Here is a 17,153-nt window from a genome sequence, read left to right on the forward strand (position 1 = left end):
GAATTAATTTGAGTTTGATAGCAAGGCTGTTCGAATGTGTTAGAAAAAAGGTGGAAGGACGTCTGGCTAAATTTGCAAGATAACCCAAAACTGGGTGAGATAGTCTTGCAGAAGACAGAATGGAAAAGGGGTCTGATATATGACTACAGAAGTTGGGCCAAAACCAGGGGTGAAATCCAGCAGGTTCTGACAGATTCTGGAGAACCGGTATTGGAAATTTTGAGTAGTTCGGAGAACCGGCAAATATCCCTTCTGGCTGGCCCCAGAGTGGGGAGGGAATGGAGATTTTGCAGGATCCTTCTCCTGCTACGCCCACCAAGCCACCCCCACAGAACCGGTAGTAAAAAAAATTGGATTTCACCACCGGCCAAAACTAATAGAAGGGAGTTTATTTGTTCATTTAAGACAAAAAAGTCTTGGAAAATATCTTGGAGGTGAAGCTGATGGCAAACTGAGTAGGAGTCGATGTGACAACAGGTCTTCCGAAGAGAAGCCCACGCTTGTATGAAAGTAGAGCTTCCAAAATCACATAAAATAAATTTCTCAATACTCCCTCTGGTGATCACAACACAAATTATTTTCAGTTTAAAAATGTTTTCAGAGAAGCTGAATTCAGGGATGCATAGAAAAAGAAAATCAGAATGGTCAGAGCTGGTAGTCGAAGACTGAAGGGCCCCTTTGGTGAGTTTAGCTGAAATCTAAATCTAAATGAAATTAGATTTCATTTGGGGAAGTTAGGGAAAATCAGACCGGATTTTTCAAGTGTTCTTGAAAGGGAAGTCAGATAGAAAAGAGTCAACAAATATTCTCTGTTGGCCCAGGGTGCAAAACGTAGAACACATTAAACTGTGGAAAAGCAGTTTGCAATGAAGATTGGCAGGTCCATCTAGTCCAAGGAGAAGGGCCTTGTCCACGGTGGCTCCTTCCATCTGGAGATAAGGTAGATTCCCATCTTGGCACTCTTTTGCAAGGACCTGAAGATCTGGTTTTTGCCAGCAGGCCTGGGGAAGCCAGGGTGATATGAAGCCCAACAAGTGGTTGGTTTGATTGTTGTCATCAAGAAGGTGGAGGTTTATTGGTCTTGTATTGGGATTTTATTTCTAGAAGCCGCCGGTAACGATTATGAGTGAGATGGGTGGTCCTGTAGATTTTCTTAATCAATAGATTAAATAATGGTGAAAATAATAATGCAACCATTGACTGAAGGAGTTGGTGAACTTCACTTTGCTCACTATCTTCTCGCAGAGGATAATCGACTATCTACCAAGGTCATGCTGGCGCAGATGCCTGCATGGATTCAATTGTCCAAGGGACCTTGTGACTTAAGAGGATGTTGAAATTATGGCAGAACTAGATGTGGGTATCTGCAGAGGGTGGTTTTTTAAAAAAAAATCAAGATGGCAGCCATACAAAGTATGATCAAAGCCCAACTTTGTGTGACACGCACAAGAGTCTCCCTCCGAGGGAGATGGAAAGGTTAGAAATAGAAAATATAAATAAATACATTTTAAAAATGGACGGGGCTTTGATCCCACTGCTGTAGTTGCCTCCTTGACTTTTTAGACCAAACCTTGCAGGCACCTCTGAAGCCAGGACTGAGAGTTTGCTACTATTTGAGTAAAGGCCGTTTCATACATATGTATTTCCTTCCTTTTGTGAGTATTTAGTAACAATATATACTACTGGCACCTTTTAGCAAAAGCAGCAGGGAATTTTATGTTAATACACACAAAGAATGTATCTCTCGGGATTGTTAAATTGCCAGTACAAGAAATATCAACTGAATCATGTCTATGAATTCAAATGTGCCTGCCTTCAATTATTGCAATTCCACCGGCTGCAAACGCATTAATGTAAATGTATACATATCGCTTGAACTCATAACTTTTCTTCTTATCTGTCTGCCCAGAAAGTGGGAATTGCTACTTCTGGAGATACGCAGTTTGGGTGCAGATCTGAGTCTATCTCTGTCCTTACAAGTAAAATGTCTTCCGTGACCAAGAATATTTTTGATCAGATTGTTGATAAATCTCCTACAACCTTTTCAGGGTATTGACTATGACTGGGAAGTGGCCACAAAAAGATGTAATTAGTTCCACACAGGCAACGTCCACAAAGATACTGCATTCAGTTTTGGTCGCCACGATGTAAAAAAGATGTGGAGACTCTAGAAAGAGTGCAGAGAAGAGCAACAAAGAGGATTAAGGGACTGGAGGCTAAAACATATGAAGAACAGTTACAGGAACTCAGTATGCCTAGTTTAATGAAAAGAAGGACCAGGGGAGACATGATAGCAGTCTTCCAATATCTCAGGGGCTGCCACAAAGAAGAGGGAATCAAACTATTCTCCAAAAAACCTGAAGGCAGGACAAGAAGCAATGGGTGGAAACTCATCAAGGAGAGAAGCAGCTTAGAACTAAGGAGGAATTTCCTGACAGTTAGAACAATCAATAAGTGGAACAACTTGCCTCCAGAAGTTGTGAATACTCCAACACTGGAAGTTTTTAAGAAGATGTTGGATAGCCATTTGTCTGAAGTGGTGTAGGGTTTCCTGCCTGGGCAGGGGGTTGGACTACAAGGCCTCCAAGGTCCCTTCCAACTCTGTTATTCTATTTCTATATAAAGTAGGTTTGGCCAATAGAGTCATGGAATCAGTTTGTCAACTAATACTAATCCATTTTGGGTCACCTTCATTCATCCAAGATCTCATGGACATCTGAAGTCAAGTCCTGGAGCGTTCCTGAAGGAATCTCTTCTTTTGGTAACCTTCTGAGTTGTTCTTTTGTGTATCACTGTCAACTAAGTGTAAGGAAGAGAATGGCATCCCACTTTATGAGGCACTTTCTTGGGAACACGTGCCTTGTGCTTACACAATTGCCCCTTTAGCTGTTGACCTATTTCTCTTCTCCCAGGTCCTTCTATATTCATTTCATGTTTAGTTCCTCACATTCTACCAGGATAGGACCTTGTATCTCTTTTGCAGTTATTAATTTCTTTTTATTTTCATAATTTCTATTTGTCTTTTAGCCCATAGGGTAGATTTCTGTCCTTTCCATATTATGCATAAATTGTGTTTTAATATTTTTGGGGAGAACTTCATAATTTCCTCGGAGATGCTCAGGATAACCGATCGCTGTCTTTCCACTTCAATATATGCAACAATTTTGTTGAAAAGCATTAAATTCTGCATGGCGTGAAATCTCACAATGTCGTGAATGGAGCCCTTGGCCTTCATTCACACATGCAGATTACCAGCAATCAATGTACATGTGTGAACCGGTTGTCTGCCTGCCGTACAACGTATTTATTTGGAGACTAAACTCATTAATCTCAGTGAGACGTTGTTTTCTGCAAACACTTTTAGGTGAAGCTACGGCTGCTGAAAGTAGATGGTAGATTGACTGTAATTTTTATTAGGGTAACAGGAAAAGTGAACTTTTCGGTTAAATGGAAATCCTGACTAAGCCGGCCTTGCTCCTAATGCATGAGTACTCGTGCAGTCTGTCCGTCTGTCTATCGATACATCTGTCTATCCATCATCTATCCATCTATCCATCCATCCGTCCATGCAGTGATGGGATTCAAGTAATTTAATTTAACAGCCGGTTCTCTGCCCTAATGATTTACTCCAGCAACCACGTTTGCCAGACTGCTCAGAAAGTTAACAACCGGTTCTCCCGAAGTGGTGCGAACCAGCTGAATCCCACCACTGCATCCATCCATCCATCCATCCATCCATCCATCCATCCATCCATCCATCCAATCTCTGTCTCACTCTGTCTCTCTCATCTATCTAATCTATCCATCTACACATCCATCCATCCACCCATCCATCCATCTCTCTCATCTGTCTCATCTATCTATCCATCTCTCCATTCGTCCATCTATCCATCCAGCTCTCCTATCTAATCTGTCTCTCCATTTGTTCATTTGTCCATCTATCCATCTCCCTCCCTCCCTCCCTCATCTATCTAATCTATCTATCCATCTGTCCATTTGACCCTATTTCTCTCTATCTCCTATTTATCTAATCCATCTGTATCCCAATCAACTATAAATGGTTTTTCTATATCTTTCAAGATTCCATCTCATTCAAATTCATCTCTAAATAGTTTCCACTTTATAGTGTTTCTATCATTCATCTCACTGTGAAATCTGCTAATAGAACCTTTTTACACTGTCGCACTCTGGTAACATGAGCGTTATATGCTGGGCTCAAGGGAGAAGTCTCGGGCGATGGTTTTTTAAATAGCTAAATGGGCTCTGTGTGTCATGGTAGATGTTTCCTAGCAACTACCCAAATGCTCACCATCATTGTCTGTTTGTTGAGTGGGAGAGGCCTGCCTGTCTCAAAGATCCCTGAGAACACCTCTGAGATATTGGGGGTCCACGGTGCTCTAGGAGCTTGGTTGTTTTCTTCCAGACATTTCATTACCAAACTAGGTAACACCTTCGGTGCTAGAAGGAAGGGAGAGTTGATCTCTGTTTATATACTCTGAATGTCAGAACCGAAGACTTCAGTCAGAATTGAAGAAGCTTCTTGGATGAGAAGTGAAACGTCTTCAAGGAAAAAAACCAAGGAAATCCAGTTACCTCTTGAAAAAAAGCCCCTTTGGGATAGCCATGACCTGGAGGACTGAGAATCTCCGTAGACATTTGCCAGATTTAGGAGTAAATTTGTATAGCAATTGCAAAAAAGCCTGCTTTTTTCTGAAATTTATTCTGTATTTATTGATGAAAGTTTTATGGTCGCCCACCACACACACACAGGTAACTCTGCGTGACATACAACATTAAAAATATACAATGTAAAAATCCATAAAACCCTACTCTGTTCCCCTGACTGAAATGTTGGAGGTAGACATTAGTATTTTGAAAAAACCTCAAATATTTACATAATTTGATTTTGGGGTGAAGTTCCATCTATACAGTAAGTAGACCTTCTGACTTATTTGACTCTTGGGAAGATCTGGTGGGGGTGGGAGAGGATTGACAAGGCAATTCCTTTTACAGAATTAAGATCAGCTCCACCTCATTGCTAAATTTAGCAGAAGAGGGGATGGCAGTTCCTCATAGCGCATCTCACTTTTTTTTTTTTTTTTTATAAAAAAAGTTTTATTTTTACAATCTTATCAAATAATTCATCCAATGTACAGTTATATACAATTAGTCGGGCCTGCCCAGTCACCACCCCCCTTTTTAACCTTCTTCCCTCTTCTACCTTCTTTTACTTTCCAAACCTTCCTCTCCTTCTCTTATCTACCTCCTCTCCTCCCTCCACCCTCCACTCTTCTCCCTCTTCTACCCCTCTTCCTTCCTCTTCTCCTCTTTCCTACCTCCTACTCTCTCTTTTTTCCCTCCCCACCGTTCTAAAATGGCAACTGGTCAGACCCGACCCTACATTAATTATATTTATACATCTTCAATAATCCCTGTACATTAACCATCACTCCATCACTAACCTCAACCCCCCAATTCCCTTCCCCTTTACCCCCCACCCCCCACCCCGACTTCCCAGAACAAAATGCAGGGTATCAAAACTAACAATCATAATCTAAAATCCTAAATTATAATCTCTAGTCTCTCCACGCTTATTCACACTAATTTCTAATACAAATTATTTCCTAAATTTACTCATATGCTATTTGATATTTTTTTATCTGATACTTATTTTGAATATAATCAATCCACATTTTCCATTCTAAAATATATTTTTCTTGTGTATAGTCTTTCAAGTAAGCAGAGATTTTTGCCATTTCTGCCAGATTTGATACTTTAAGCGCATCTCACTTTCATTGTGTCTTCTGGAGCTGTGAAAATATCAGTGGTGAAATCCAATTTTTTTTTACTACTGCTTCTGTGGGCGTGGCTTGTTGGGTGTGGTGTGGCTTGGTGGGCGTGGCAGGGGAAGGACACTGCAAAATCCCCATTCCCTCCCCACTCCTGGGGGAAGGATACTGCAAAATCCCCATTCCCTCCCCACTCCTGGGGGAAGGACACTGCAAAATCCCCATTCCCTCCCCACTCCTGGGGGAAGGATACTGCAAAATCCCCATTCCCTCCCCACTCCTGGGGGAAGGATACTACAAAATCCCCATTCCCTCCCCACTCTGGGGCCAGCCAGAGGTGGTATTTGCCGGTTCTCCGAACTACTCAAAATTTTCGCTGCCGGTTCTCCAGAACCTGTCGGAACCTGCTGGATTTCAACCTTGGAAAATATTCTGATTTGAATGTTTGGTTTGAAGGCGACGCTATCAAATCAGCCCTCAAAACGGAAGCCGGGTTGATTTGATGCAGGTCTTTCTGAATCGATCAAATGATGTGATGGGTTTCTGGGCAGGCTCCCAAAGCCCTTTTTAACAAATCAGCTCTTTGAAAGGAAGGCACTTCCATTTGAGTGGAATCGACAAATCAAATCCGATCTTGGGAACGTCTGGCGTAGCCGCCTTCCCAACCGCTAAGTCAAGGATGGGGGAGGGTGCAATGATCTCACGCGTTGGCGCGTGCAAAATTCCTGAAATCTTTTGGGTTGGTTGCAAGAAATGAGTTTGCCTTCCAATTTTCTAAAGGCGTGCGGTCAACCTGAAGCTTTCAGGGTAAATTGTTCTGCTCACCAGCCATAATTGGCATGAAATTATGCTGGGTTTTTGTTTCGTTGTTTTTTTTTTTGTTCGGGTCGTTTCCCTGGCTGGAATACACTAATAATATCGAAGAACTTAATGCTCAACAAATAATGTTGAGTTTTATCCACGTAATTTTATTCTGGACTGCGCACAGTGAGTAAGGGAGGGAAGTCAGTTGACCTTTTTACAAATGCCTTTCAGCAAGACATTTAAATGCTGTTTTGGAATGATGGCTGGTCCAGATGATACACATTCTAATAGCATCAGCGCATCAACATTTCAGCCTAAATAAAACAAAAATGATGTATCCTAATTGGCTGATGGATTGCATGGCTCAGGTCCATCTAATCTTTCCCCTGAGAAATAGGATCAGCGTGGAGGATACACTGCCCTGATTTTATCTTTCCAGCAATAGTCTTCAGGTGCAATGGGATGGGGAAGAATAACTGGCCAGTATTAGTGATGTGGTGGCTCAGTGGTTAAAGAGACTGGGCTTGTCGGCTGGAAAACTGACAGCCCAGGTTCGAGACCCGAGTACTGCACAATGGGGTGAGCTCCCAGCTCCTGCCCACTTAGCAATTTGAAAGCATGCAAATGCGAGTAGATAAAGAAGTACCACTTTGGTGGGAAGATAACAGTGTTTTGTGTGTCTTTGGCATATAGCCATGCTGGCCACAAGATCACAGAAATTGTCTTTGGACAAGGCTGGCTCCCTCAGCCAAGAAACGGAGATGAGTTGGACAGGGAAACCTTGACATTTTTAATAGACTAAGTGAGAATTTAAACCTGAGTGTTCCTTATCTCGGTCCAATATTTTTGAAGGCATTTTCATAGAGATGATGATGATGATGATGATTTTTTATCCGTTCAGACTGTATGACTGTAACTTTGTGGCTGGCAATCCTTATGATTTATATTGATATATTGACCATCATTTGTGTTGTAAATGTTGTACCTTGATGAACGTATCTTTTCTTTTATGTACACTGAGAGCATATGCACCAAGACAAATTCCTTGTGCGTCCAATCACACTTGGCCAATAAAAAATTCTATTCTATTCTATTCTATTCTTCCAACTCTTGGTGATTCTGCATGGCTGTAACCTTGTTGCTTGTATCCTTACGATTTACATTGACTGTTTCCTAATATGATTTGATTGCTTATTTGTTCCCTATGACTATCATTAAGTGTAGTACCTTATGATTCTTGATGAATGTATCTTTTCTGTTATGTACACTGAGACCGTATGCACCAAAGACAAATTCCTTGTGTGTCCAATCATACTTGGCCAATAAAAAAATTCTATTCTATGGGCCAGGTCTCTCCACATCTTCTGATCTTGCGTTGCTTCTTTGAGTTGTTCTATGGTGATGTCGATAATGATGATGATGAAGATGATGATGATGAGGAGGAGGAGGAGGAGGTTATCCATTCAATCATGTCCAACTCTTGTCAATTCTATGGGCCAGGTCTCTCCACATCTTCTGACCTTGCGTTGCTTCTTTGAGTTATTCTAGGGTGATGAGGAGGAGGAGGAAATTATCCATTCAATGTCCAACTTTTGGTGATTCTATGGGCCAGGTCTCTCCACATCTTCTGACCTTGCGTTGCTTCTTTGAGTTATTCTAGGGTGATGAGGAGGAGGAGGAGGAGGAGGAGGAAATTATCCATTCAATGTCCAACTTTTGGTGATTCTATGGGCCAGGTCTCTCCACATCTTTTGACCTTGCATTGCTTCTTTGAGTTGTTCTATGGTGATGACGATGAGGAGGAGGAGGAGGAGAAGGACGAGGAGGTGATTATCTATTCCGCTGTGTCTGACTCTTGGTGATTCTATGGGCCAGGTCTCTCCACATCTTCCAATCCTGCACTACTTCTTTGAGTAGTTCTATATTCTGGCTGGTGTCCAGCTTCGATGGTGTCCAACCACCCTGGTCTTTGCTGGCCTGGTTTCCTTTTACATCTAACCCAACATACATTAATTGCTTTCTCCAGTGAATTCCCAAAGTAAGTGTGACTCAGTTTTGTGGTTTTGCCTTCCAGGGACATGTCTTGTGATATGCACTCCAGTGTTTGCTTGTTGGTCATCTTTGCTGTCCCAGGAACAGGCAGGAGTCTTCTCCAGCCTCACAGCTCAAAATGAGTCCATTTTCTTCCTGCCTTGCTTTTTTAAGGTCCCATTCTCACAACACAGCAGACTAACCCAGATTTGCTTGTCAGGCTGACGTCCTTGTTTTTCTATATTTGGCTCCTGTTTACCATCGGTGTCATACATCAACAATTCTGTCCTAAGTGTCTGCTGGAGACTTCGCTGCGTCTAACTTTAGAGCATTTTAATTAATGAAATTGAATGAGATGGGAAGTTGGTGTGCTGCAAAGCATCAACATTATCATTATTTGCATTAGCATAATCATTAGCATTATTGTTTTCAGAAATGTCTCAGGGCTCCATAGGAATCCCAGGGGCATTTTGACGGTATAAAAATAACGGGAGGCTTTATTAGGAACTGTGTGCATCGTTCTACAGGGGATGGAGGCGGGGATAGAGATGTAAAGGCCTGGGGAAACCTTTAAAATCAGAACCCTTTTTTTACTGGCAGTTTTTCCTAAGCAACCCCCCCCCCCAGCAAACTAAATTGGGGGACCAATTTAAAATAAATTGGGGGGAAAGAAGGACAACATTTTCCTATTTTTTAAAAAAAAAAACCAGGGCATAAAATGGGATTTGTCCATGAGCAAATGACAGGCATATATGTTGCCTATCACTCATTTCACTTCAGGGAAGTGAAATGCAGATTTCGTGAATGCAGGAAAGGATTTTTTAAAAAAAGGATATGAAGAAGAAGCAGAGATTGGTGGGAGTGGCAGCTGTACTTCACATGCAGGAAAATGGACCACTTCTTTGCACCGCCTGTGTGGCAAAATAGGCATTGGGAGCTAATTTCTTTAGGAAATTTATATAGAATTCCATCTTCAGTATATAACACTGGCCAGCAAATAATCAATCCAAAAAACAATACGTTTTGTATTAACCAATTAAGAGAATCCAGTGTAAAAGAGAAAATATAACCACAGTCTACATAACTTCATAAAAACCAACATACGTATTGGGCTCTAACAGAAAAACATAGTTGGAAGGGACCTTCAAGGTCTTCTAATCCAACCGCCTGCTCAAGCTGGAGACCCTGGATCATCCCAGACAAATGGTTGTCCAATCTCTTTTTAAAAACCTCCAATGATGGAGAAGGGAGGAAAGGATGGAAGGGAAGGAAGGAAGGAAGGAAGGAAGGAAGGAAGGAAGGAAGGAAGGAAGGATCACAGCATAACAGAACAACAGAGTTGGAAAACACCTTGGAGGCCTTCTAGTCCAACCCCCTGCTCAATCAGGAGACCCGATATCATTTCAGACAAATGGTTGTCCAGTCTCTTCTTAAAAACCTCCAGTGATGGGGCACCCACAACTTCTGAAGGCAAGCTGTTCCACGGATTAATTGTTCTCACTGCTAGAAAATTAATTCTCCTTAGTTCTAGGTTGCTTCTCTCCTTGATTAGTTTCCATCCATTCAGTCCTGCTCTTAACACCTGATGCCCTCAAGAAGATCAATTATGTTGGGGCCGACTGAATCTTAGGGGTGAGCTTGCTGCATAGGGAAGAGAAGCCAGACTTACTTGGCCCAGCAAGGTGGCATTGTTGATTCAAGAGGACTTGAAATATGCTTTGCATGTTGGACCTGGTGGAACGGAAGAAACCCTTGGAGATAGGTAGTCCCACAAGTAACCTGGCCTTATGCCTTGTAGGCCTTCAAAGGTGATGACCAGAATCTTAAATTGTACCTGGTTGCTACCTTTCAAGACTTTCAGACACTGTTCAGCCACCTTATGATGTGTGGACTTCAACTCCATGTCTTTCACTTCAACTTGTGATGGGAGAATTCCAAGAGCTGAAGTCCGCACATCCTAAAGTTGCTAACGTTCAGATATGGTGTTTACCCAGTTTTGGCACCTCTGCATCTAATGGTCTATCTTTCCTTGAAAAGATCTACCAGTACTTTCCCAGTCCAGACAACCAACCAACACCTAACCAAGTTCCCCACCTACGAGGAGGTCAACAACTTAGCAACTTAGCAACTTAGTTCTAAGCAACTTAGAACTAAGGAGAAATTTCCTGACAGTGAGAACAATCAATAAGCAGAATGACTTGCTTGCAGAAGTTGTGAATGCTCCAACACTGGAAATTTTTAAGAAGAGATTGGACAACCATTTGTCTGAAGTGGTGTAGGGTCTCCTGCCTCAGCAGGGGGTTGGACTAGAAGACCTCCAAGGTCCCTTCCAACTCTGTTATTATTATTATATTATTATTATATTATATTAACAAGAGAAGGGCTTCCCTTCAACTGGAACTGTATCTCCTTCTGGGGGCAGGATAGGTCCCCTTTTATAGTCTTCCAGAAAATTTTAAAAACTTGGAATGGAAATTTTAGTTGTTATTTTAGTTGTTGAGTTGCTATAAGTTATAGATGTTATAGTTATATATCATTTATATGTAAATATACAATGCTATGATTTGTGACACAGCCTGCCAGATGTTTAGGATGGATTTGTCACTTTATCCACCTGTAATTTATTACTATGACTATTAAAGTTGTAAGCCACCTAGAAACCACCTGAATTAATGTGGTATGTGTGTTTCATAAATGAATAACAAGGAAGGAAGGTTTGAGGGGGCTTGGCCATCGCGAATGGGTTGGTAAAGTCAATAGAAACCCAAACCGAACGATAGCAATGGAATGGAAGTCGCTTTTGCATGTTCCAACCCTTCATTTTTTCAATAGCCTTTCCCCACTATTAAACAATTACAGGATTAATTAAATTAAATTAATTAACTACACACTGCCCATAATTGCCCATTAATCTGTGGAACCCTCAGCAAGCATCCATAACACCTGATTGTTAAGTAAAATAATAATTTTATATACTCTCTCTCTCTCTGTGTATGTATGTATGTATGTGTGTGTGTATTGCTGAAGTCTACCATATCATTATAGCTTGTGAGATCTCACATTAAATCTGAAATCTAGAGTCTCACACAGAAAGATGTCATGAGCTGATATTTCTGGGAGTGTTTTTAGCTGGTTCCTGAAATGCATTTTTAATCTGTGTAACTCCCTCTTGCGATGCTTATTTGACTGCATATTTTGATTTATCAAACTACCCCAAATGCATTTCATAGTCTAGACAGAAATGTCAAATTTATCAATAATAAAATTCTAACTTGTTAAATGGCTGTGGAGGTTCTCCATCATCCAGGTCGGTCATAGTTGTCCCAAAGGTGTTTTTTTTTCCAAAAGGCAATTGGATTTTCTTGGTTTTTTTTTCCTTGAAAAGGTTTCACTCCTCATCCAAGAAGCTTCTTCAGTTCAGGGTGAATGATGGAGGATGGACGAACTGAAGAAGCTTCTTGGATGAGCAGCAAAACCTCTTCAAGGAAAAACAACGTCCAGTTGCCTTTTGAAAAAACACCATTGGGTCCAACTGTCACATTTGTACAAGGTGATGACGGCATTAGATTATTCTGTTCAGGAATTGGTAAAGGATAAAGATGACTTGCCTGAAGATTGAGTTCCTAAATAAAAAGTATGGAGAGAGTTGAAGTAAGCAGTCATTCCTTTTCCCCAATTATAGATCAATGTAAACAACCAAACGGGGTCTCCTTTTCCAAGAGGAAACTGGGTGAACCAAACAAGAGCTTCATTTTACTCGCCATAAATTCATTCCTTGGTTTTTCTTGTGCTTAACAGACTGAGCCTCATTTGAGAGCCTTAAGACATCATTTAGATTACAGGAGATAAGTGGTGTCATTTCACCTTCAGGGTTGGGAAATTGGATTGCTCTGCATCTCAAGTAACACACGTTTATGCCATCATCAGCCGGTTGACACCTAGATTGCAGCTGTCTGTCCGTACATTTAAGACTGCCTTCTTCATTGCCAAGGGGCTACTTAATTCCTCATCTGGTTGATATGCAAAGCACGGATGAGAATAGCTGCTCTTTGCTTTGAAGCTGGAATTTTTACTCCCCACTGGAAGATGCTGAGACCCTAGAAAGAGTGCAGAGAAGAGCCACAAAGATTATAAGAGTGTCTGAAGGCTAAATATGTACGCCGAATGGCTAAGAGAAGGAGGCAGCGGGGGAATTCGGTTTTTTTTTACTACCGGTTCTGTGGGTGTGGCTTGGTGAGCATGGCTTGGTGGGCGTGGCAAGGGAAGGATCCTGCAAAATCCCCATTCCCATCCCACTCTGGGGCCAGCCAGAGGTGATATTTGCTGGTTCTCCAAACTACTCAAAATTTCCGCTACCGGTTCTCCAGAACCTGCTGAATTTCGCCCTTAAAAGGAGGTATGTTTAGGCTTAGGGGTGACATGACTGCAGTCTTCCAGTATTTGAGGGGCTGCCACAGACAAGAACGGGGGTCCAGCTATTCCCCAAAGCACCAGAAGGCAGGACAAGAAACGATGGATGGAAACTTAGTCAACCTTACTAATATGGAGAAATTTCCTGACAGTGAGAACAATTAATTGGTGGAGCGGTTTGCTGTGTCTCTATGAACCATATAGAAATGTTAAGTACACTGGGCAGCAAATAATCCAAAAACCAGTATTTCTTGTATTAACCAATTCACTGGGCAGCAAATAATCCAAAAACCAATATTTCTTGTATTAACCAATTAAAAGAATCTGGTGCAAAAGGGAAAATATAACTACAGTCCACATAACTTCATAAAAATACGTATTGGGCTCTAACGAAAGAAAGCAGAGTTGGAAGGGACCTTGGAGGTCTTCTAGTCCAACCCCCAGCTCAGGCAGGAAACCCATGTCCAGCACACATCCCGACACACACATGCACAAATTAAGAAGTGGGGTTACAATAGCTTGTAACTGTAATGGCACGATTTGTAGACGAGGGAGATGCATTTGCTGAAAACAGACCTCCCCCTCCCCAAGGTGAACCCATCCCACCTGGGAATATACTACGACTAAAAGCCCAGCCCATAATAACCTTCCCACCCGGAGCTGCATTGTTTCTTCCACACTTCAGGTTTTGCTTCCCATTAAAAGAAGGGGAGGAAAAAACCCAACCCTAATGAGGAGCTGTTGTGTAACATATGTTTGGATTAGTAGCTGTTGGAAGTCTGTGTTTGCCACTGATAGATTAAAGTGGGTACAAGGACGCAGGCAGGGAATAAGGGGGCCTGAATCCCCTTCCCTGCTTCTGATTAAGGGGAACAAAATGAAGTCTAAATGGTCAAAGCCCACCGTATTCCTTAATGAATCATCCCCCCCCCGCCTCAAAACAATGCTGTGGCCCATTACTTCTCCAGCCATTAGTTCCAAAGGAAACCTCCCGTCAAGGACGCCTCCATCGGATGCGGTAGGGAAGGGGTTGCCATGGGTACCTGATGTGCGTATTAACACTTGGTTGGATTGTGGGGGGATTTGTGTGTGTGTGCGCGTGGGTAAGAGAGCAAGAGAGAGAGCAAGAGAGAGAGAAAAAGAGAAAGAGAGAGAGAGTGAGAAAGAGAGAGAGAGATGAATAGAGAGAGAGAAAGAGAGAGAGATAAAAGAGAGCGAGAGCAAGCGAGAGAGAGAAAGAGGAGGCGAGAGAGTTCAAGAGAGAGAAAGAGTGAGAGAGAGAAGAGAAAGAGAGAGAGAGAGAAAGAGAGAGCAAGAGCAAGAAAGAGACAGATATAAAAGAGAGAAAGAAAGGGAGAGAGAGAGAAAGAGGCGAGAGAGCTCAAGAGAGAAAGAGCTCAAGAGAGAGAAGAGAGAGAAAGAGCAAGAAAGAAAGAGACAGAGATAAAAGAGAGAAAGAAAGGGAGAGAGAGAAAGAGAGAAAGAAAGGGAGAGAGAGAGAAAGAGAAGAGAGAGCTCAAGAGAGAAAGAGCTCAAGAGAGAGAAGAGAGAGAAAGAGAGAAAGAGAGAGAGAGAGAGAGAGAAGAGAAAGAGAGAGAGAGAGAGAAAGAGCTCAAGAGAGAAGAGAGAGAGAAAGAGAAAGAAAGGGAAAGAGAGAAAGAGAAAGAAAGGGTGAGAGAGAGAAAAAGAGAAGAGAGCTCAAGAGAGAGAAGAGAGAGAAAGAGAGAAAGCGAGAGAGAGAGAGAGAGAAGAGAGAGAGAGAGAGGAAGAGAGACACACAAAGAGACTGAGAGAGCAAGAGAGAGAGGCATAGAGAGAGACACAGAGAGAGAGAGAGACAAAGAGAGAAAGAAAGCAAGTGAGTGAGAGACAGAGAGAGAAAAAGAGAGACAGAGAGAGAGAGTGAGAGAGATAAAGAGAGAGAGAGCAAGAAAGAGTGAGTGAATGAATGAATGAATGTGTGTGTGTGAGAGAGAGAGAGAGAGAGAGAGAGAGAGAGATGGATGGCAGAAATCAAAACGAAGTATTCCTATTTTTTGTTAGGGTCTTTTTCTGAACGGTGGGATGGCAATTCTTTCCAATTCCTGCGAGATTCCTGCGAGGTCACCTTTGAAAAGGACACCACAAAGCGAGTCCTTGGCTTCTGTTACCTTCCAGCTAATTAGCGTTTCTCTTGTGAATTATTATTGAGGGAAACGGAGGATGTCAGATCCCGATCGGCTAAGCAAGGATGGCTGCTTTTCCTGAGTGGGGTTGCTGGGGCGGGGTGTTGTCTTGGTGTGTGTGTGTGTGTGTGTTTCTTGAGAAATCCCCTCTGCTGATACCTTGTGGGGACTCTCCGAAGTGGGGCCTGTAGCATTTAGGGGAAATAACGCCTTCAGCTGCCATCTGCCTCAAGGATACAGCAGATCCGTAACCGAACTTCGCTGCCGGAAAGCATTTTTAAAGGAATGAAAATTAAGAATCCCTCTAAAAATAATGCTTTCTAGTAAATCCCCACGTCCACAGCCGTCATCCCCACGTAGCTTCCGTCTGCTAAATACAGGAAGTCCTCGTTTTACGACAACGGAGCCCAACATTTCTGTTGTTAAGTGAGACATTTGTTCAGTGAATTTTGCCCCTTTCTTGCCTCGGTTGTGTTGTTCTTAAGCGAATCACCACAGTTGCTAAGTCAGCAACCCGGCTGTTAAGTGAATCTGGCTTCCTCCACCGATTTTGCTTGTCAGAAGGTCGCCGAAGGGGATCACGTGACCCGGGGGGGGGGGAACACTGCAACCGACATAAGTACATGCCAGTTTCCAAGGCTCGGAAGGTGACCACAGGGATGCTGCAAGTATTATAAGTGTGAGGCTGGTCATCAGTCATTTTTTTTCACTGCCGCTGTAATTCCCAGAAGTTGCTACAAGAATGGCTGTACAGTAGTGGGAAGGAAAGTCATAAAACAGGAGAAAGCTCACTTAATAACTGTCTCGCTTAGAGGTGGAAGGGACCTTGGAGGTCTTCTAGTCCAACCCCCTGCTCAAGCAGGAGGCCCCATACAATCTGAGACAAGTGGCTGTCTAGTCTCTTCTTAAAACCCTCCAGTGACAAAGCGCCCACCACTTCTGGTGGCAAGCTGTTCCACTGGTTAATTGTCCTCCCTGTTAGGAAGTTTCTCCTTAATTCCAGGTTGCTTCTCTCCTGGGTTAGTTTCCATCCATTGTTTCTTCTCTTGACTTCTGGTGCTTTGGAAGATAAGTTGACCCCCCCCCTTCTTTGGGGCAGCCCCTCAAATACTGGAAAATTTAACTGTTGCAACCCTTCGTACCCCGTAACCCTTCGGCAGTAGGGAAAGCAAATCCACCCACTTCCTCCTCCTTTTTTTCCCATTTAAAATTTAAACTCACCCACGGCATCCATTTAAGAAAAAAAACCACCCCTCTTTATTACTTTTGCTAAAGGTGCCTGAAGGTGTCATTGAACAGGCTCCGGTGCCTTGAGCATCATCCCGAAGGCGGCCAGATATTGCTCTCTGGGAGAAAGGATCGCGGTCACCTTTTCGAGAGTCAGGGGTCAGCGAACTGTGGATTGCAATATTTGGAAGTGTTATTGCATTTGCTTTGAAAGCTGCAGCATCATTCAATCCATCTGTCAGAGCCTTGAAGTGCAGGAGAGGCGATTCCTGCCAGCTCCAGCATCAACACTTTCGTTTTATGGATAGTTCTCCATCAGTCCCTGCCTGGGAATTGTCTCTTTCTTTTCCCTCGTGCAAAGTCGGTGGTTATGATACCCTGACAGATCCAAGAAAGGGATACGAGTTGTGACGTTTGTGACAATAAAGTCACCATGGGCATAAAAGATCAAGAGGTAAAGATGTTTGGAGAAGAGACGGAGAGAGGGAGAGAGGGAGAGAAAAAGAAAGAAAGAGAGGGAGAAAGAGAAAAAGAAAGAGAGGGAGAAAGAGAAAGAGAGAAAGAAAGATGAGAAAGAGAAAAAGAGAGGAAGAGGGAGAAAGAGGGAGAAAAAAAAGAGGGAGAAAGATAAAGAGGAAAAAAGAAAGAGAAAAAGAAAGAAAAGGGGAGAAAGAGAAAGAGAGGGAGAGAGAGGGAGAAAAAAGAGAGGGAGAAAGAGAAAGGTAGA

The sequence above is a fragment of the Ahaetulla prasina genome, chromosome 7 (assembly GCF_028640845.1).
Source record: "Ahaetulla prasina isolate Xishuangbanna chromosome 7, ASM2864084v1, whole genome shotgun sequence".
Lineage (NCBI taxonomy): Eukaryota > Metazoa > Chordata > Lepidosauria > Squamata > Colubridae > Ahaetulla > Ahaetulla prasina.